Source organism: Heptranchias perlo, chromosome 37 (assembly GCF_035084215.1).
Source record: "Heptranchias perlo isolate sHepPer1 chromosome 37, sHepPer1.hap1, whole genome shotgun sequence".
NCBI classification, from domain to species: domain Eukaryota; kingdom Metazoa; phylum Chordata; class Chondrichthyes; order Hexanchiformes; family Hexanchidae; genus Heptranchias; species Heptranchias perlo.
The window spans coordinates 4,593,491-4,614,598 of record NC_090361.1 but is presented as its reverse complement, the minus strand read 5'-3'; the positions used below and the strand labels follow the sequence as shown (position 1 = coordinate 4,614,598).

Sequence of the window (21,108 nt, the reverse complement as noted above, 5' to 3'; positions counted from 1 at the left end):
CTGTGCCGGTTGAAAAAGAGCCATCCAGCCTAATCCCACTTTCCAGCACTTGGTCCGTAGCCCTGTAGGTTACGGCACTTCAAGTACACATCCAAGTACTTTTTAAATGAGTTGAGGGTTTCTGCCTCTACCACCCTCTCAGGCAGTGAGTTCCAGACCCCCACCACCCTCTAGATGAAAAAAATTCTCCTCAGCTCCCCTCTAATCCTTCTACCAATTACTTTAAATCTATGCCCCCTGGTTATTGATCTCTCTGCTAAGGGAAATAGGTCCTTCCTGTCCACTCTATCTAGGGCCCTCATAATTTTATACACCTCAATTAAATCACCCCTCAGCCTCCTCTGTTCCAAAGAAAATAACTCCAGTTTATCCAATCTTTCCTCATAGTTAAAATTCTCCAGCCTGGCAACATCCTCGTAAATCTCCTCTGCACCCTCTCTCGTGCAATCACATCGTTCCTGTGAAGAGGTGACCAGAACTGTACGCAGTACTCAAGCTGTGGCCTAACTAGTGTTTTATACAGTTCTAGCATAACCTTCCTGCTCTTATATTCTACATCTTGACTAATAAAGGAAAGTATCCCGTATGCCTTCTTAACCACCTTATCTACCTGTCCTGCCACCTTCAGGGATCTGTGGACATGCACTCCAAGGTCCCTCTGTTCCTCTACACCTCTCAGTATCCTCCCATTTATTGTGTATTCCCTTGCCTTGTTTGCCCTCCCCAAATGCATTACCTCACACTTCTCCAGATTGAATTTCATTTGTATACGCGCACACACACACACACACACACACACACACACACAGACACAGAGACACACACATATTATATATATATACACACACAAAAAGCAAGGGACCTAATACTGAGCCCTGTGGAACCCCACTGGAAACAGCCTTCCAGTCACAAAAACACCCCTCGACCATTCCTGCCACTGAGCCAATTTTGGATCCAATTTGCCACTTTCCCTTGGATCCCATGGGCTTTTACTTTTTTGACCAGTCTGCCATATGGGACCTTGTCAAAAGCCTTGCTAAAATAGCCTGGTGGCCAGCTGCAATCAAAAAGGCTATTGATGATATAATTTAGTTTAGTGCGTGTAGGAGAATGGGACACTTTCCTTTCACATATTGTCATCATCGTGTGCTCCCAAGTCAAGTGTAGCCCCCTCTGCTCTGTACAATGATGCACTCCAACCCCAACCTCAGAAGAGCACCCCCTATTGGCTTGGATCTATAGTTAGCCTTCTAGTTATAAACGCTAACATTCCATTATTGTTTGTGTTCGATCACTACATTTTAGTGATCTGTGTACGTGGACCCCTAAATCTCTTTGGACCTCCACTGTTCCTAGCTTTTCACCATTTAAAAAAAATACTCTGACCTATCCCTTTTTGGTCCAAAATGGATGACCTCACACTTAGCTCCATTGAAATCCATCTGCCAAGAGCCACAGATGAAGAGCAGGTGGATTGCAGCTGGCCACCAGGCTGTTGAATGTGTACCACTGATCTGGTTGGCTTGTTATGGCTTCTATCTGCAGCCAGAGACAATGAGGTTTCTTTGCACTCTGGTTCCAATGAAATCCCATTTGCAAATTCATCATCCTACATCTTCATTCCACGCTAATCCTTCAGGGACCGTCATAAATTGGCAGCAGATGTTATATTATCCTAATTAGTCAAATAAGATGGCATCAAGATGATGATGATAAACCAATGGTGATGGTATGAGGGGAGGGGAAGGTAAGCTAGCAAATGTTATTGGTTGTTATCCTCATGGGATTTGAAGCTGCCCTGACCTCAGTGGTCATTTTTCAATAATAACACACTTCATTACTCAGTCATTACGGCTTATGTGGCAAAAATCTCAGTGTAGAAATTACCATTTAGACATGACAATTTAAATGAGAATCATTCTTTACAGTTGTTTTAACTGGTCATGAATATTCATCTAATGAGACTTTCTACAGACAGATCTGTCACATCAAAGATGTTGGCTCCATAAACACTGCATTTGTAACGGAAAATGGGAACAAAAGATTCTTGGATGTGTGTAATGGACAAAAGGTTTGGAAACTCTCTCCCATTTCTTTTCCATTTCCTTGCTTCTTGGCTTGGCTATTGTGGCACAGTCGGTCAGTAGCACTCTTATCTCTGCATCAGAAGGTTGTGGGTTCAAGCCCCACTCCAGGACTTGAGCACAAAATCTAGGCTGACACTCCCAGTGCAGTAGTGAGGGAGTGCTGCATTGTTGGAGGTGCTGCCTTTTGTATGAGATGTTAAACTGAGTGGCCACCCATCTCTTAGGTGCACGTGACAAAAGAATTCTCTCGCTATCTTGGGCAACATTCCTCTCTCGACCAAAGCCATGAAAAGAAACAGATTAATTGGTCGTTCATCTCATTGTTGTTTGCGGGACCTTGCTGTGCACAAATTAGTTGCTGTGTTTGCCTACAAAACAAGAAGGCCTCCCATTCATTGGCTGTGAGACATTTTGAGGATATGAAAAGTGCTATTATAAATGTAGGTTCCTTCTTTCCCATCTTGAAGGTACTGGGGCTTGGTTCCAGAGGCACCATTTGTCCTTCACTCAAGTCACCATTCTTATGTGTAAGCCTAGACAGTGAGTGTCAGTAGGCTGTTTTGCTGTGAGGGGCAGCTCACCCTGCCCAGATGCTTCCTTTGCTATTCCCTTTTAGTTATCTGGGCTAGAATCAAAACTTCCCCATGGCAGCATGGCTGAAATTGGCAGCCTAGTAGACTGTGGAAAGCAAACCTGCATCTCCCATTGCTAAATATCAGCCCTCCTGCTCTAAAACTCACAGTAGAACTGGAACTCATAACATCCCTTAGCAATGACTATAAATTGAATTCACTGCCTCATCCAAAACTCTGCTGCCCATATCCTAACTCATACCAACTCCTGTTACTACTTTAAAGGCGCGATATAAATGCAAGTTGTTATTGTTGTTGTCTGCCCAATAGCTGTTGGAACAATCCAATTGACATCTAGTTGTCATCGGCCCTTCTGAACTCACAGAACAAAGCAAACAGGTAGGTTGCAATTTAAGGCATTAACCAGGCAATGTCCCTGATACCTACAACAGACATCTCGTTTGTACCTGGGCCACTGTGTATCGAGCAGACTGGATTCTTTTCTTCAATTGAATGTGGTTTTTTTAACCCTGAAGGCACCATAACAAACACAAAAATTAATCCACTGGAATAAAGTGTAGGCCAGACCTGGTAAGCTCCCTTCCTTGAAGTAGATTAGTGGACTAGTTGGGTTTTTACGACATTCCGAAAGCTTTCATTATCATTTTTCTGGTGCCACAAATTACCAGATTTATTGATTTCGCAACTTGCTATGGTAGGATTTCAATTGATGACCTCTGGGTTGCTAACTATACTATCGTGGGCACAGTTTGGGCAGTATGAAGTGGGCTTGGGGACGTAGCACAACATTTCCCTTAACTTCAGATTAAATTGACAGTCTTAATCGGGCATCAAGGATGGCTGGTGTAGGAGGCGTATGGGGGATAAAAGATCATCTGGCTGCAGGTGCTCTCCTGAGTTTGGAGCTAAGGTACGTTGTTGGAGCAGAGTTGAAGGAGCTTTACTTTTATACTCGAGCCTTGCTATATCTGACCTGGAACTGCTTGTTGCTCATTGAGGACCCAACATTAAGGGGATCATTTTTAGTTTGGGCGCTGGCAGAAGGTTTGCAATTGAAGATTGAACTCTCGTTATACACCCCACCCGATTGAAGTCAATGAAAGTACAATCGGGCTGGACGTCTAAACAGTCGGTCGATTCACAACTTCCAGTTTCTCACTCGCTCGCGCCCAAATTGAAAATGAGCCCCTCAGACCCCTCACCTCGATGAGCACCAATTCATTTTGTGTTTTGAAAGTCAAAGCAGGAGTATAACCTTCAGGGTTGTTTTACATAGAACGCAACTGGAGGGGGAACTGGTAAAAAGTACTTGTGGAAATTGAAAGACCTATCATGTCAGTCTTTGAAATATTTTTGAAAAGCTAAAGCTGTAAGTCAGTCTAGATTTAGCACTGAAAGCATCAAACACTATTTTGCCACTTAAGGGTGAGTGTGAACAGAATTGCCAAGTAAGAAAAATGATTTCACAACAGAAAGAATATTCAGCTACGATAGTAAACATGCTGAGAATAACAAAATGACAGCAGAGATGGATTATTATGACAGTGTTTGGGTGACCTTGAGGGTTTGTTTGGCAACAGGAATAACTATTTCTTCTGTTAAACTTTTTTGTGTGACATGTTGACCCTTCACTTGCCATCTTGGGCGAAAGAGGAGAGAGAAAAAATTCAGTCAAATACGGAATGTTTGTTGAGGACAGAACGTATTTTTTGACATCTCTTTGCTTTTTCAGTTTAGCTGTTTAAGACGGATCGATCCAAAGAAAAAAAAGGACACGTTAAGAAAGTCAAGAACCAACTTGTATCTTTGACTTCATTTTTCCTTGGGACTTTCTCCTTATAATATCTATCACCTTTATCAGGGAGGAGAGGTCGATGTATTTGAGGTGATGATGATGTGACAATAGATGCTTTTGAAGCAGAACGAGAGGGCCTGACGAAGGAGGAAAGCTCCGAAAGCTTGTGATTTCAAATAAAGCTGTTGGACTATAACTTGGTGTTGTAAGACTCCTTACATTTGTCCTCCCCAGTCCATCACCGGCATCTCCACATTATGTTTAGTTCTGATTTGACCCCTCCCTCCTTGACCTTTAATGAAACACTCCACTGTTAAAGCCTACCGTCCTGGCCAGAAATTACTTTGCTCGTTCCAGCTGTGAGTAAACAGCCCAGCCAGAGTCTCAAAGCTCTAGCCATCTGCTTACAACTTACAATATCAGAGCCCACTTAGCATTGTAAGAATGCAAGAGCCTTTAGAAATTGGAAAAAGCCGACATGCCCAGGTCAGCCCCACCTATTCCTTTTCTTGTCATAGCTCACAATCCTTTCTTTCTCTAGAAACACATTTAACTGTTTCTTGAACCCATTAATACTGCCCACATTTTTATTTATTCATTCATGGGATGTGGGCGTCGTTGGCAAGGCCAGCATTTATTGCCCTTGAGAAGGTGGTGGTGAGCCGCCTTCTTGAACCGCTGCAGTCCGTGTGGTGACGGTTCTCCCACGGTGCTGTTAGGAAGGGAGTTCCAGGATTTTGACCCAGCGACGATGAAGGAACGGCGATATATTTCCAAGTCGGGATGGTGTGTGACTTGGAGGGGAACGTGCAGGTGGTGTTGTTCCCATGCGCCTGCTGCCCTTGTCCTTCTAGGTGGTAGAGTTCACAGGTTTGGGAGGTGCTGTCAAAGAATCCTTGGTGAGTTGCTGCAGTGCATCCTGTGGATGGTGCAGACTGCAGCCATGGCATGCTAATTGTGGAGGGAGCGAATGTTTAAGGCGGTGGATGGGGTGCCAATCAAGATGGCTGCTTTGTTGAGCTTCTTGAGTGTTGTTGGAGCTGCACTCATCCAGGCAAGTGGAGAGTATTCCATCACACTCCTGACTTGTGCCTTGTAGATGGTGGAAAGGCTTTATTGGTTCTGAAGCACTTTCCTTTCCAGGAAGATATTTAACACCGAGCCACATAAGGAGATATTAGGACAGGTGACCAAAAGCTTGGTCAAAGAGGTAAGCCTTAAGGAGTGTCTTAAAGGAGGAGAGAGAGGCGGAGAGATTTAGGGAGGGAATACCAGCGCTTAAGGCCTAGACAGCTGAAGGCACAGCCGCCAATGGTGGAACGATGAAAATCGGGGTTGAACAAGAGGCCAGAATTGGAGGAGCCCAGAGATCTTAGAAGGTTGTGGGGCTGGAGGAGGTTACAGAGATAGGGAGGGGTGAGGGCTTGGAGGGATTTGAAAACAAGGATGCCCTTGGAATGTAAAGTACTTACCTCTTATGTGTGACAGTGTTGGGTTTGAAAAAATAAAGGTCTCTCTAAACCCTACAAGAGGTGGCTTTTTTAAAAAAAGAGTCATTCAAGGGTGATACTTCTTCCACTTTCAGGAGCCAGACACATGATTGAAGGAGATGTCTTATTTTGCAGGGTTTTTTGTTAATCAACAGCAAGGAGACAGTTTCCACTGGGTGTGTTGACAAGATAACAATGTAGGACTCGAAGCCGGCCAGCAGACACTGTCCGTGAGGATCAACCCCATTAATCTCGGTGGAGTGACTCACTTCAGATCTGTTCAACGGCAACTTGCATTTATATAGCACCTTTTAATGTAGAAAAACGGCCAAAGGCCCTTTGCAGAGGGATAATCAAAAGAAAAGGAGTGAATATTGACACCACCGTGTCAGACAATGAGCTGGAGGCAGGGGCGCGACGTGTGGATTTAATTTACAGGAGACTCCGAACTCATGACCGAAACTGCAGCAAATAGAGTCCCCCGATTAGAGCAGGATTATTTCTCTAGCAAAGTTATTTAGTTTCTTTCTCCCTGATCTGGCCCTTCACGCCTGGTTTCACCCACCAGGCGTGAATCAGAAGCGGTGGGCAAGCTGCCCAGGTAAGTTTAAAAAAAAATCTTTCTAATCACTTACTCTGTCACAGGTAAAGTGCCTTAAGTACCTCAATGAGGTACATTTGGCTCTTTAACTGTCATCCTGCCGACTTTAATTGCCGGCGGGACTTCTGGTTTTGGGTCCCCTGCGCGCACACGGGGGAAATTCGGAAGCCGACGGATTGGAGCCGCCTTCCGAACCCAACGGGATTTGCTCGATTTCCGAAACCACCCCCCCCGCCTCCAGCCCACCCGCATTTGCCTCCTAAAATCACCCCCGTGGTGTCACCATGGGCAGCCTAATAAAAGATGTCCCCTGAACCAAGGAAGGAGACATTAGGAGGGGTGACCAAAAGCGATCAAAGAGATGGGGTGATTAATGAGGGTCTTCAAGGATCAGAGAGAGGTGGAGAGGTTTGGAGAGGAAAAATTCAGTGTGGGGCCCAGGAATCTTAAGGCACAGGCCCCAAGGATGGGGAGTGGGGATGAACGAGAACAGAGTTGGGGGAATGGAAAGTTCAGAGGGGGTGTAGTGAGGCTGGAGAACATCAGAGGTAAGGAGTTTAACACAATGATAAGAATTTTAAACATGAGGTTTGGGGGAACTGAGAGATAGTATAGGTCAAGTCCAAGGTTTCATTACGACACTCCCTCCTACAGCAATACCCCTGTTTAACTACATAGTCCTGGATTTTCTAGTTGGTATTTGTTTGAACAAATATCTGCTGCTGTAACTTCCAGGCCAGGAGGTAAACAAGACAGCAGCTTGGGGTTAATCATCTCTCCAATACCACCCCACCCCAGTGGAGTAGAACCTCCTCTCTTCTTGACATGTTCAAGCTCGTATCCTGGCCAATATCTGGAAGTGGCCATTCAGTGGGCCATGTCTATGAAAGCACATTGCACTGCTTTAAAGCTCATACCTCAAAGTGTTTGTACTCCAGCATGGGGACACTTCCCTATTGAAGCGTCCTATAGTATTTAGGAGGCATTGTATAGTTTCAGCGCTGCAAGGATTGGTGTTGTCATAGATTCTCTTGTAACAGGTGGACTTTATGACACTTTATGACATTATCGGTGTGTAAGTTTATATGTCAACTGTGGTTCAGTGAGTAGCACTCTCGCCCCTGAATCAGTTATGGATTCAAACCCTATTTCATGAGACTTGAGTATATAATCTAGGCTGATACTCCAGTGTAGTACTGAGGGAGTGCTGCACTATTTGGAGGTGCTGCCTTTTGCATGAGATGTTAAACCGAGGCCACGCCTGCCCTCTCAAGTGGATGTAAAAGATCCCATGGCACTATTTTGAAGAAGAGCAGGGGAGCCCTGGCCAACATTTATCCCTCAACCAGCATCACTAACACAGATTATCTGATTATTAATTCTTCGCTGTTGGTGGGATCTTGCTGTGCGCATATCTCCGCGTTTCCTACGTTACAACAGTGACTACACTTCAAAAGTACTTCATTGGCTGTAAAGCACTTTGGGACATCCTGAGGTCGAGAAAGGCTCTATATAAATGCCAAATCTTTCTTTTTCTTTAAGTAAGTTAATAATTAATGTGTTTAACATTTTACCTGTTGAATGTGCATTAGGGATGAGCCAAATGCTGAACTTATTTCAATCGGCAAAACAGCCTTTATAATTGATGAACTATTGTTGTATTAATAGGCTTTCGCTTGGAAAAAAATGATACAAAAGGAACGGAATAGAGGCGTGAATATGTTCTGTAGCGTCCAATGAATGCTTCATTTAAACACTGCGTTTAGTTAAGCAGGGCGGAGTGAAAATGATTGCAGTGATTGTGTAGCAGTCTGCCAAAAAATAGGCATTATTAGAATATAATTGATAAGCTAATTAATGAGAGGCCCCATTCTTATTAAAGTGTAATTTTGTGACCCAAGCAGCAAAGTTCTCGAGTTGCGCTCTCTCTCATTTTAAAAGAGAAACAAATTCTGTAAAGAATGTCGTTTAATGCCTCTCACCTTCAGATCACAGAAACGCATGTATTATAAAATCTACTTTTACATACATGTAATCGCGCTCTCCAGTTAGCTTGAGGCTTGCATTAACTCGACAACAGACTAGTGTCTTTTGTTCACTGATGTTTTCACTGCATCAGGGTGTCCCAGCGAAAGGAGATGGGCAGCGAGATGAAGGAAGGGAAATCGAATCGAATTCAGATTCACCTTTCTCCTCCAGAACCTCTGGACCCCAACCCCCGAGGGCCAATTCCAACTCCTGATAGGAAGAGACACTCACCGGGAAATCATGGGGACGCAGTCCAGGGTTGTCATTGAGAGAATCTTGATTTCCTGCCATGCCCTCCCAGTGGATGCCTTTGGACCAATTCGCCTGACTATTGCCATATCAGTACAAGTACTAGTGCCTGCTTTCCTGTGATACTCATTACAATATGTCGGGCATGAGTTGGGCTTCTTTTTTGTCCTAGTTATAAGGGGAAAGGAACAACCGGGAGAAAGGAATATGCTGATAGGGTGGGAGGAGGCTCGTGTGGAGCATAAAAATACCAGCATAGACCAGTTGGGCCGAATGGCCTGTGTCTGTGCTGTAAATTCTATGTAACACCATGCATTACAGTCGCTGGATAAAAGATTTAATTCATTCTACTGCCGTGTGTTGTCACCAATGGTGATAATACTCCAAACTGATGAACTTCTAGATTGTCAATTTGATGTACTCATTGTGGACCACCTGAGAGAAAAAAGGATATAGGCCAATTGTGCCAACAAACCCACTGTATAGGGAGCGAGTAAGCAGGGGAAAGGCTAAAATCTCAAAGAGTAGGGATCAAAATGGAAAGAAGAAATAAGAAATCTGCCCTCTCCTGATTAGGTCACGAGGTAGCCGAGTCCGACAGAACTCAAAGGTCCCAGGTTCAATACCCATTCAGCTGGTTTTTAATAGAGGGAGTGGGAGGGCTAATGCAGTTGGCCTTCGAACCTCTAGGTTAGGGAGGGGAAAATTGGTCTGGGTTCTTGTTCTTGATTGGAGTCCAGTGACCTCAGCTGGAAATGAGTGTCTGAGGACATCAGGCAAGGGCAGGTGAAACCCTCATCCATGCCTTTGTTACCTCTAGACTCAACTATTTCAATGCTTTCCTGGCCGGCCTCCCATCTTCCACTCTCCATGAACTTGAGCTCATCTGCTGCCCGTATCCTAACTCGCACCAAGACCTGTTCTCCCATCACCCCTGTGCTCGCTGACCTACACTGGCTCCCAGTCCAGGAACACCTCGATTTTAAAATGATCAACCTTGTTTTCAAATCCCTCCATGGCCTCGCCCCTCCCTATCTCTGTGACCTCCTCCAGCCCTACAGCCCTCCGAGATCTCTGCGCTCCTCCAATGCTGGCCTCTTGCACATCCCCGATTTTAATTGCACCATCGTTGGTGGCCGTGCCTTCAGCTGCCTTGGCCCTAAGCTCTGGAATTCCCTCCCTAAACCTCTCTGCCTCTCTCTCCTCCTTTTAAGATGCTCCTTAAAACCTACCTCTTTGATCAAGCTTTGGCCACCTATCCTAATATCTCCTTATGTGACTCGTGTCAAATTTTGTTAGATAATCGCTCCTGTGAAGCGCCTTGGGATGTTTTACTACGTTAAAGGCGCTATATAAATGCAACTTGTTGTTGTTGTTGTTGGTTTGGTCATGGTTGGAATGCCCATCACAGTTGAATAGCTTACTATGTTGGTCCACTCATAAAGAATGGCCATGTGGATGAGAGGAGGACTGCTGGTTCCTGTGAAGTGGTACCCTAGCTTGAATAAATGCCTTCAGGGCAAGAGGAGGGATTTGAAAATAAAGCATAGACGAAACCTATTCTCATTAACGGGTTAATCAGCCCCTCCTTCCCCTTCCAGTAACTGATTTGACTCACACTCAAGGCAAAGCGATGACTTGTTCAGGTGCGATAGATAACACCACAACAACTCGCAGCAATCTTCTGTGGCATTCTCCGCGCCCGGGGTGGCCCTGGAGATGGAGCACGTTACCTCAGGTTTGACAGTATGCCTGAGGCTTTCCGCGACCAGTGGGCACCGCAGGGACCGGAGTGCATAATAACACGGACAATAAAATTGTGAATTTAATTGGCTTTAATAATTGATCAGTCAAGATGACATGGGCCATCAGAAAGGGGACTGATTAACTCCCCCATCCTTTTTTAAGGGGTTTAATCTTGGAAAAAAAAACAACTAAGAGGCTTCAGAGAGCAAAAGTCAAGAAAAGTAATTAAATGCAGTGGAGTGACAGAGAGATGCTGAAAATAGTGAATAGTGAAAAGACAACCTGAGAGATTAGCAAGACATGACAAATTCTACACAAAACACATCAATGTCTGGGAGGATCCGAACACATCACTGTTGATGAGGACATGAACCCATTACATATATTAAAGGATCACTGATTTAACAGTGTCGACGATTTCACTCGGAGATTTATATTCGAAGACTGGGTCACTGACTGTCAAGTGAAATTTCAGGAGCAACGTCGCTGTGTCATTTTACGATGGCATTTAAAGGTACTCAGCTCTGTGCTGCGTGTGTTTTTGTAAGCAGGTTTTAGAGCTGGAGACATGAAATAAATACTAGTGAGATACTAGCATATGACTGCTTAACCCTTTTCAGATGAAGCTCCTATTTTACCAGCGGCACCAACCCATTTAAAATTCAACGGTTAACGTCTCTGTTAGAACAGCATAGAATAGAATTTAACAGCATAGAAGGAGGCCATTTGACCCATCGTGCCTGTGCTGGCTCTTTTTAAGAGCTATCCAATTAGTCCCGCACCCCTGCTCTTTCCCCATAACCCTGCAATTGTTTCCCCTTCAAGTATTTATCCAATTCCCTTTTGAAAGTTATTTGAGAGCCAAGGACTCCATATGCTTTTTTAACAGCTTTATCAACTTGTCCTGCCACCTTCAAAGAAATTTCCCTCTCCTTCTCAAACCTCCATTTTTTTTTTAATTGAGTACAGACTTAGTTCCCCTTTCTTCGTAGCTCATTGATTTAAAACCTGCTTCTCTTCTTTATTCCATTAACAATGCCTCTTTGACTAACATTGGGTTTGGTACTACACGTTTAACCTCATCAATGATTTGTATTGGTTTATATCCCTAGCCTCATATGCAATAGATCTAATTATGTAACTCTGGTTACCATGGAAATTGGATATGTCCAGTGTGACACCATTTTAAGCATTTTGTAAACTAATGCATCTATAATTTATTTTTGCTGTTTCTTATTTACCAATATGCTCCTCAAATTGCTAATTTTAGCATTGTTGTGCTTCTGAACTTTATCTCTAATCCCTTTTGAAATTACAATTGCACCATCCTACAGGACTTTCCTTCCTTGTAATAAATTCTTTTCCAGGACCTCAAGACCAGGGAACTCCTTACCTCCCCTTGATCCTCTCTTGTTCCTACAGTCGTCAGTGGGAGCTAATCGCTCAACAATTTATCTCCTCTTTTCTCCACCTCCATTTCAACCTTGGTGGAGCCTTGTGTGATGGTCCTTGACTTCTCACCTAGGTTAATATTTAATAAAAAATCAATACCATTCTTGGGCACATGGCATGTAAAGGAGGAGAGACTTGCATTTATCTAGCCCCTTTCATGACTTCAAAATGTCCCAAAGTGCTTTACAGCCAATGATGTTCTTTTGAAGTGTAGTGACTGTTGTAATGTAGGAATCAGGGCAGCCAATTTGTGCACAGCAAGCTCCCACGAACAGCAATGTGATAATGACCAGATCATCTGTGTTTTTAGTAGTTGGTTGAAGGATAAATATTATCCAGGACAATATTTCTCCTTCAAAATAGTGCCATGGGATCTTTTACGTCCACCTGAGAGGGCAGACGGGGCCTTGGTGTATCATCTCATCCAAAGGACGGCACCTTCGACAGTGCAGCACTCCCTCAGTACTGCACTGGAGTGTCAGCCTGGATTATGTGCTCACGTCCATGGGTTGGGACTTGAGCCCACAACCTTCTGACTCAGGTGAAGAGTGCTACCCACTGACTCTTTGAGCAATATTCCTCTGCTAAGTGTCAACATTCATTTAAGTCATTATTATGAACATAAGGATTCCTACGATTCCATTAGAATTCTTACCATAGCCTTTGTTTGCTAATTAACACCCGATTTATTAATACCATTTAGACCCAGTTAACTTAAGATCCCTCAAAAATGGCTAAACTTTATCAAATGATTGTTTTAAAATTAAGTTGCATAATATCCACCACCTTCCATGACATCATCCTTTACATCCTCAAAGAGTTCCAATAAATATCTAGGGCATCATTTATAGAAAGAAAGACTTGCATTTATATAGCACCTTTCACGAACTCAGGACATCCCAATGCGCTTTACAGCCAATGAAGTACTTTTGAAGTGAGGTCACTGTTGTAATGTAGGAAAACGCGGCAGCCAATTTGCGCACAGCAAGATCCCACAAACAGCAATGAGATAATGACCAGATAATCTGTTTTAGTGATGTTGTTTGAGGGATAAATGTTGGCCAGGAAAGCAGGGAAAGCTCCCCTGCTCCCCTTCAAAATAACACCATGGCATCGTTTCCATCCACCTGAGAGGGCAAAGGGAGCCTCGGTTTAACATCTCATCCGAAAGACGGCACTTCCTTAAAGCCATGCCAGCTTGTATTGTTCCTTTATCTTCACTGCACGCTCTTTAATTGCCTTCTTTTACAACAGGTTTCAGTACCTTTCCCTATAAAGAAATTTGAGCTAGTGCATCTATAATTATCCAAAGTTAGGTTTGACTTAAGATCGAGTAACGTAGATTTCTTGTAGTCACCTGAAACATCCCGATTTCTAACAAGAAGCTAAAATGATAGGCACAAAATTCAGTAGTATCTTCATAGCAGTGAATGATTTTACCCACTGTGATGTTTTAATGGGCCACTGGCAGTATGAATAACCTGGTATGAATTTCACTCAGAATGCAAATGATGTGATAACAGGGACCATTATTGTGGAAAAATGAGTCTATTGTCCAGAGGCAAGAAGATTTCACCTTATCCATATGGAGTAAAGTTACATGAATAAAAATGCTAATCCTGACAAGATTTCACTGCAGTTTTCAAACCTTCTCGTTCTCACTGGAGTTCAGTTCCTTTGATCGGTTAATACTCAACATGCTGGTCTTTGGGGAGAGTGGAGACCTACAATGGCCCTGTCTTGATGACACGAAAGAAGAACGAATGAGTTGAGGCCAGCAAGCCTCATTTGAAATATCTTGTTGTCTGAAGCCGACCCTCATCACAATGCATGAATTTTTCAATCAAGGGGGCAACATTCACGTGTCCCAATGCGATGCAATTAGTGTTATGTGCCCCCCAAAAAAAACCCCAACCTCCCATAGAATTTCAGCATAATTTCTGTTCTGCAAAGCAGCCCAATCAATTTTGGAGTTGGTATGCTAGGGTCTAGACACATCACATTGCTGAAAGGTCTTTTGTTTTTAAGCTAAGATGTATTCTGTCAGCCTGGCTCAGTTTGTAGCACTCTCTCGTCTGAGTCAGAAGTCTGTAGATTGAAGCACGCCCGCGCACTGGAACTTGAGTGTGTTGCCGATGCTGACACTGCACTGTAGCACTGAGAAGTGCTGAGTCGTCGGAGGTACGGTCTTTTGGATCAAATGTTCATTTCCAGGCCCTGTGCGAATAGTGTGCTGGCCAAAATCCCTCCCTGAATCAATACCACCAAAAAGACTATGGGCGCTAAATTGGGCCGTGTAGCGCCCATTGTTTCAGCGCTACACGGCCTCAAGATGGCGTCTTAGATGCGCAGGCACGTTTTCAGCATGACGAGCGCCAGATGCCATCTTGGTACAGGAGTTAGCGCAGGCGCAGATAATGAACGCTGGAATCATGTAAAGTGGGGAGAAAATGGCTTCAATCTGTGTACAACGCTGATTTAAAGAGATAGACGCCATTTTGGGACTCAACGCACAGTCTTAACCCCGACCATCTGAACGTGTCTTAGAGTGCCCGGAGAACCCCCCCCACCGGCGGTATTTAAAGGGACCATGCAGAATTTACAGGTTAGTGGCTGGATTATTGCTTCTGGCTACCAAGACATTTGTAACTGTTTTTTGGAGGTCTCCTATACTTGAATTCTAGGACTAGGGGTATAGCCTAGCGTTCAGAGCCAGGACGTGCAGGAGTGAAGTTCGGAAATGCTTCTACATGGAAAGGTTGGGAGAAGTTTGGAACTCTCTTCTGCAAACGGCAGTTGATGCCAGCTCAATTGTTAATTCTAAATCTGTGATTGATAGATTTCTGTGAACCAAGGGTTTTAAGGGATATGGGGCTAAGGCAGATATATGGAGTTAGGTCACAGGTCCACCATGATCTCATTGAACGGCGGAATAGGCTGGAGGGGCTAAATGCCACTGCCATTTGCTGCTACTGATATGCGCTACCTTCTCCTGCAAGAAAGCGGGACGTGTGTCATGGTTGAATAGCTGCCAGTGTGTGTGGCCTGTGAGTTGTGGGTAGGCGGCTTGCAACAGTGGTTGTGTGAGGGTGAGAGGAAGCATCTGATTGGAAGAGTTGAGTACTGATGGAAAGAGATTGCTGGTAGGTGGGTGTTGGGGGGTTTAGTCCGTGAAGGAGTGGATGCAGCTAGTGGTGCAGTTGGTAGGAGATACCACTTGACAGTTGACCTCAATCACCTTGACTACTCATGTCAAAGCATTGAACTTCTTCCTGTATTGCATCCATGTTCATGATGCTGTGTGCCTGGAATTGACTTCATCCCCTACTGCCTCCCACTGCACTTTGGGTGTATGCCTGGAGGGCCTCTTGCTCCACCCTCCCCACTGTGGATCTAGGATGTCCCTCCTTCTGTCCACCTCTTGCACCAAGGCCTCTGGTGCATCAGCAGAGAACCTTGATGCAGGGACTCTCAGATCGGCAGATTGATGAGGTCTGGCATGCAGATTGGAGAATGTGGGATTTAGTGGTGTGCAGCATTTATTCAAACACAACTCACCACTATGTAAATATAGGGATGGGACCTGCATCTGTGTTTTAACGTGTGCGATGTCTGATCTCCGTTCAGACTCTGTGCAGACAGCAGGCTGTTATATTCAGCAAATAATAGGCACCAGCTACCTTTAAGAGATTTCTAACAGACAACCTGCCTTTAAGAGACTGGAGCTCCCCCTGCAGGTGGAAAGTGTAAATTGCATGGAATCCTCGTTCAACGCTGATTTCCAACACAGATTGCAGGTGAGTCCTCTGGCCTGACGAAAATCTCATCCTGCTTGAGCAGGGACTGTTGGGCGCGGGGTGATAGCGGATCGTGCTGCTCCCGCCCAAAAACAGGCCCTATCCAATTTTCCCCCCTATTGCTTTTAGCCGACATAGCAATGGTCATTGCGCTTCAAAAGTAATTAATTGTACAAAGTGCTTTTTCAATGTGATAAGATGATATATAGGATCATAGCATTGAGCAGAACAGAAGGAGGCCATTCAGCCCATCATGCCTGTGCCGGCTCTTTGAAAGAGTTATCCAATTAGTCCCACTCCTCCTGCTCTCTCCTCGTAGCCCTGCAAATTTTTAAGTATTTATCCAATTCGCTTTTGAAAGTTACTATTGAATCTGCTTCCACCGCCCTTTCAGGCAGCGCATTCCAGATCATAACAAGTCACTGCATAAAAACATTCTCCTCATCTCCCCGTCTGGTTCTTTTGCCGAGTATGTGTTATTTTTCCAAGACTGGGTTACTGAAAATTAGAAAATTCCAGTGACTATACAAAGTAAAATCGGCAGCATGAAACTGACCAAAATCCTGACACCCTCGGAGATCCTTAGCCAACTTGACTCCTGATTACAGAACAGCACAGAGAAATATTTCAAATAAATAAGGGCGTAACCTTAAAATTAGAGCTAGGTCTTTCAGGGGTGATGTCAGGAAGCACTTCTTCACACAAAGGGGAGTGGAAATCTGGAACTCTCTTCCCCCAAAAAGCTGTTGAGGCTGGGGGCCAAGTGAAAATTTCAGAACTGAGATTGATAGATTTTTGTTAGGTAAGGGTATTAAGGGTTACAGAACCAAGGCGGGTAGATGGAGTTAAGATACAGATCAGCCATAATCTAGTAGGAACAGGCTCGAGGGGCTGAATGGCCTACTCCTGTTCCTATGTTCCTAAATGGTTAACGCCCCATTAAAAAATTGACAAAGGAATTTTACACAAACTTGTCAACATCTCAATATACCAATATCACACGGGTTAATTCCACTTCCTACTCTGCCACGTAATACATCAGAATATTGAATTAATTACTACAAGAAGCTGTTAATCCCTTTCTCATCAAGCAATTATTTTCTCCTAGTTGTCAGACTGCCTCTCTACCTTCACAAATGGACGAACCATTACCATCTTGGTCTCCTAAGGGAACAATATTTAAGTTCCAGAGGCCTCCAGGAATGTTCCCTGGAACTGTCTGTTACTAAACTTTAGAAGGACAAGGGCAGCAGGCACATGGGAACAACACCACCTGCACGTTCCCCTCCAAGTCACACACCAACCCAACTTGGAAATATATCGCCGTTCCTTCATCGTCGCTGGGTCAAAATCCTGGAACTCCCTTCCTAACAGCACTGTGGGAGAACCGTCACCACACGGACTGCAGCGGTTCAAGAAGGCGGCTCACCACCACCTTCTCAAGGGCAATTAGGGATGGGCAATAAATGCTGGCCTCGCCAGCGACGCCCACATCCCATGAACGAATAAAAAAAAAACTAAACACCAGATAATAAGCTTCAGCAATTTCAAGTATACAGTTACATGAATTGCTTGTACCTGGCTAAAGCAACATTGGGGTTGAGTCAAATTGTGTGACTGATAGCCAGCATGTTTGTTTAAAATTCCTTAGTTTGCTGTTTTAAAGGGTGTCAGCCATGGCTCAGTGGGTAGAACTCTTGCCTCTGAGATAGAAAGTTGTGGGTTCAAGTCCCACTCCAAAGATTTAAGCACATAATCTGACAGTTCAATGCACTACTGAGGGAGTGCTGCTGTGTCAGAGGTGCTGTTTTTCAAATGAAATGTTATACTGAGGCCCTGTCTGCCCTCTCAATTGGATGTAAAAGATCCCATGGTACTCTTTGAAGAAGAGCAGGGAAATTCTCCCTGGGTGTCCTGGTCAATATTTATCCCTCAACCAACATCACTAAAACAGATTATTTGGTCATTATCACATTGCTGTTTGTGGGATCTTGCTGTGCGCAAATCGGCTGCCATGTTTTCTACTTTGCAACAGTGACTCCACTTAAAAAAAAAAGCTGTACTTTATTGGCTGTAAAGCATTTTGGGACATCATGAGGTTGTGAAAGGCGCTATATAAATGCACTTTCTTTCTTTCTTGAAGCCGATGCTCAGATGAGTTTTATACGAGTAGCATTCAATATGATTTCAACTGGATTATGAGCTGTAAGACGATGGCCATTTGCCAAATTTGCAGAGCTGTGGGGATAGAGCAGGGAGAGTGGAACTAATTGGAGAACTCTTTCAAAGTGCCGGCACAGGCATGATGGGCTGAATGGCCTGTTTCTGTGCTGTAAGATTCTCTGATTAGGCGGTGTCGCTGTTAACACTATATCTTACACTGGAGAAGGGTTATAGGTGTACATCGGTACCTTATCCTAGAGAGAGGTTTTATTGTACAAATGGGTTATAGTGTACATTACATTGGAGAAAGTTTATATTTCCCCAATTGAAGAAAACAACCGTCTAAAATAAAGATTGAGACTTTATTCTCCTCGTAAAGAGCTGGAAGATCATTGGTATCGACACAGGGCATGATTTTCGCCGTCTCAGCATCTGGCTGTGTTGCATCGCTAAATGTGGTCACTGAAATAGGAGCAAAAGAATATAATTTGGGCGACAGAAAGATAATGGAAAGTAGCATGCAATCACGAAAAGGACAGAGGCAAACATTGAAGGGCAAAGGTCAAGTGGGAGTCGAGCAAGATTGATGGTGAAGGAATTTCATAAACATAGGGCGACATTTCAGAGCAAAGATCGAAAAAGAAGAGAGATTGAGAGTGACAGAATTTAGCAGACATCAGGAAGATGAAGAGCAGAGATCAAGAAAGGGGATAGATCATTCGAGAAGGCATTTGACAGATAGCAACAGAGGGCGTCAGTTTATGAGGGAGAGAGAAAGTCTGCTGTCAGAAAATGAGAGACATAAGGGCGCACGAAGTATTAGATTGGTACTTCTCCGAGACAACTTTGTTTTTTTGCGGTAAAACAGTCATCATGGATAAAGTGCTATAACTTAAAAGAGCAGAAAACTTAGAGCTTGACCTAACTAAATTATACATATTTTGATATGTTTTGAAGTACATTTGGAAAAAAGGTTTAATAGCTCCCTCAATACTGCTGTATTGATTCTGCTATAAGTGAAACTGCTGTCACTTAGAACTATTAAATGTCATTATCATTGACTATTGTGCAATAACAGAGGACTCTCAGGAATATATTATTTCAAGAAGGTACACTTACTTGCATTGTATGATATAGTTCCATTAAAGGCTCAGTAACTAAGATGACCAACATGAAAGTTGCACTCTGTCCAATGATTTGTACTTTGACACAAGCCAAGTTAACTTTTACATGAATGCAGTGACAAGTTACATGAATGTGATTTGTGCCAGAACAGTCGTGAAGGTGAAATCGCAGGGCCATTTTCCCAACACTGTTGTAAAAATTTTTGGCTTATTTTAATTGACGTTAAGCAAAAGGGGCTCTAGGTTACAGCTGACAACAAATGATTCTTTTATTGATCAAGACGTCAATAAATAGCTATTTTGTACTTTTACATAAGCAGCAAAAAATTAAGAAATAAATAGTTTGACTTTCATAGCGCCTCTCTGCATTTCATAGCGCACTTCAAAAGTAAGTGATTGACTAACTGTTATAGAGGCAAACACATCAGCTAATGTACACACACTGTCCCACAAACAGCAAGTGAAATAAGTGACCAGTTAATCTGGTGTTGGTAGTGCTGGTTGGGGGATGAATGTTGGCCAGGACTCCGGGAGAACTCCCCTGCTCTTCCACTAGTGCCGTGGAATCTTTAACTCTCACCTCAGCTGGCTGAAGGGACCTCAGTTTAGTATCTCATCCAAAGGCAGCACCTCCAACAATGACGCCCTCCCTCAGCCATGCAATTAATGGTCAGTCCAGGGAGGAGATGAGGAGAAATGTCTTTAACGCAGCGGGTTGTTACGATCTGGAATGCGGAAGCAGATTCAATAGTAACTTTCAAAAGGGAACTGGATAAATACTTGAAAAGGAAAAAGCTGCAGGGCTATGGGGGAAAGAGCAGGGAATTGGGACTAATTGGATAACTCTTTCAAAGGGCCGGCACAGGCACAATGGGCCGAATGGCCACCTCCTATGCTATAAAATTCTATGATTATAGGGTAAGTAGCTAACTGTATTGCTAATTATGGCCTATAGTCTACAGCAGTTATTGATTGTATTTAAGCAGCTTTACATCAATGAGTGTTACTAATGCACTGTCCTGGGAATGGTAGGGACACCTTCTCAGAGCTGAATCAATGTGTATGATGATGTGGAGATGCCGGTGATGGACTGGGGTTGACAAATGTAAGGAATCTTACAACACCAGGTTATAGTCCAACTGTTTTATTTGAAAATCACAAGCTTTCGGAGGCTTTCTCCTTCGTCAGGTGAGCGAGTGCTCACCTGACGAAGGAGAAAGCCTCCGAAAGCTTGTGATTTTCAAATAAAACAGTTGGACTATAACCTGGTGTTGTAAGATTCTTTAAATGTGTATGATAAGAGGCAACCCATCTACATTTAAATTACCAGTACCTCAATGAGAATCACTTCATTTGTACCTCACCACGATGTTACCAAAGGCAAGGGAGTCAAAGAATCCTGCTTGACATTACAAAATTAATTCTTATAAATAAATATAATTTTGTAAAAAAAGGCACTAACACCACAGGAGGATTTGTGTGGAAAATGTACTTTTCTGAGACACCTTCCTGCACTCGACGTGTGCTATATAAATGTTATGATATGGAGATGCCGGTGATGGACTGGGGTTGACAATTGTAAACAATTTTACAACACCAAGTTATAGTCCAGCAATTCTATTTTAAATTCACAAGCTTTCAGAGGCTTCCTCCTTCCTCATAAAAACTGATTACGGATTGTACACTACACCTTAAATTAAATATTTTACAGGCATTTTCAAGTCGTGAAATTCAAACCACAAATTAGCTGTGTTTTGTGGAGGGAGAAGGGTTCGGGAGTTGTGGTGATGAGTACGTATGGTTGATCCATTACAAAGAGGTTTGGGCAAATGGCCTTTTCTTAGTCCGTTTTAAAATGTTATGCAAACGAGATGATTGCAGCTTTAACTGAGACATTTGGTACTACTTAATGTGTAAACAGATTCTGCCTCTGAGTAATGAATTAACCCCAATAAAGATGAAGTCTTAATGTGATTATGCCAC

At 43.5% G+C, this 21,108-nt stretch overlaps 1 long non-coding RNA gene across 3 annotated transcripts in view; it reads right to left on the bottom strand.

The window, feature by feature from the left end:
* LOC137304421 (uncharacterized) overlaps nucleotides 1-19,208 on the bottom strand; it is a 101,951-nt gene extending 82,743 nt beyond the window's left edge. For all 3 annotated transcript variants that reach the window (XR_010958572.1, XR_010958573.1, XR_010958571.1), the window contains exons 1-2: nucleotides 19,121-19,208; nucleotides 11,983-12,110 (exon numbers count right to left, since the gene is read on the bottom strand). This is a non-coding gene — a long non-coding RNA (uncharacterized lncRNA). The remainder of the gene's footprint in view (nucleotides 1-11,982; nucleotides 12,111-19,120) is intronic.
* Nucleotides 19,209-21,108: the final 1,900 nt, after the last annotated feature.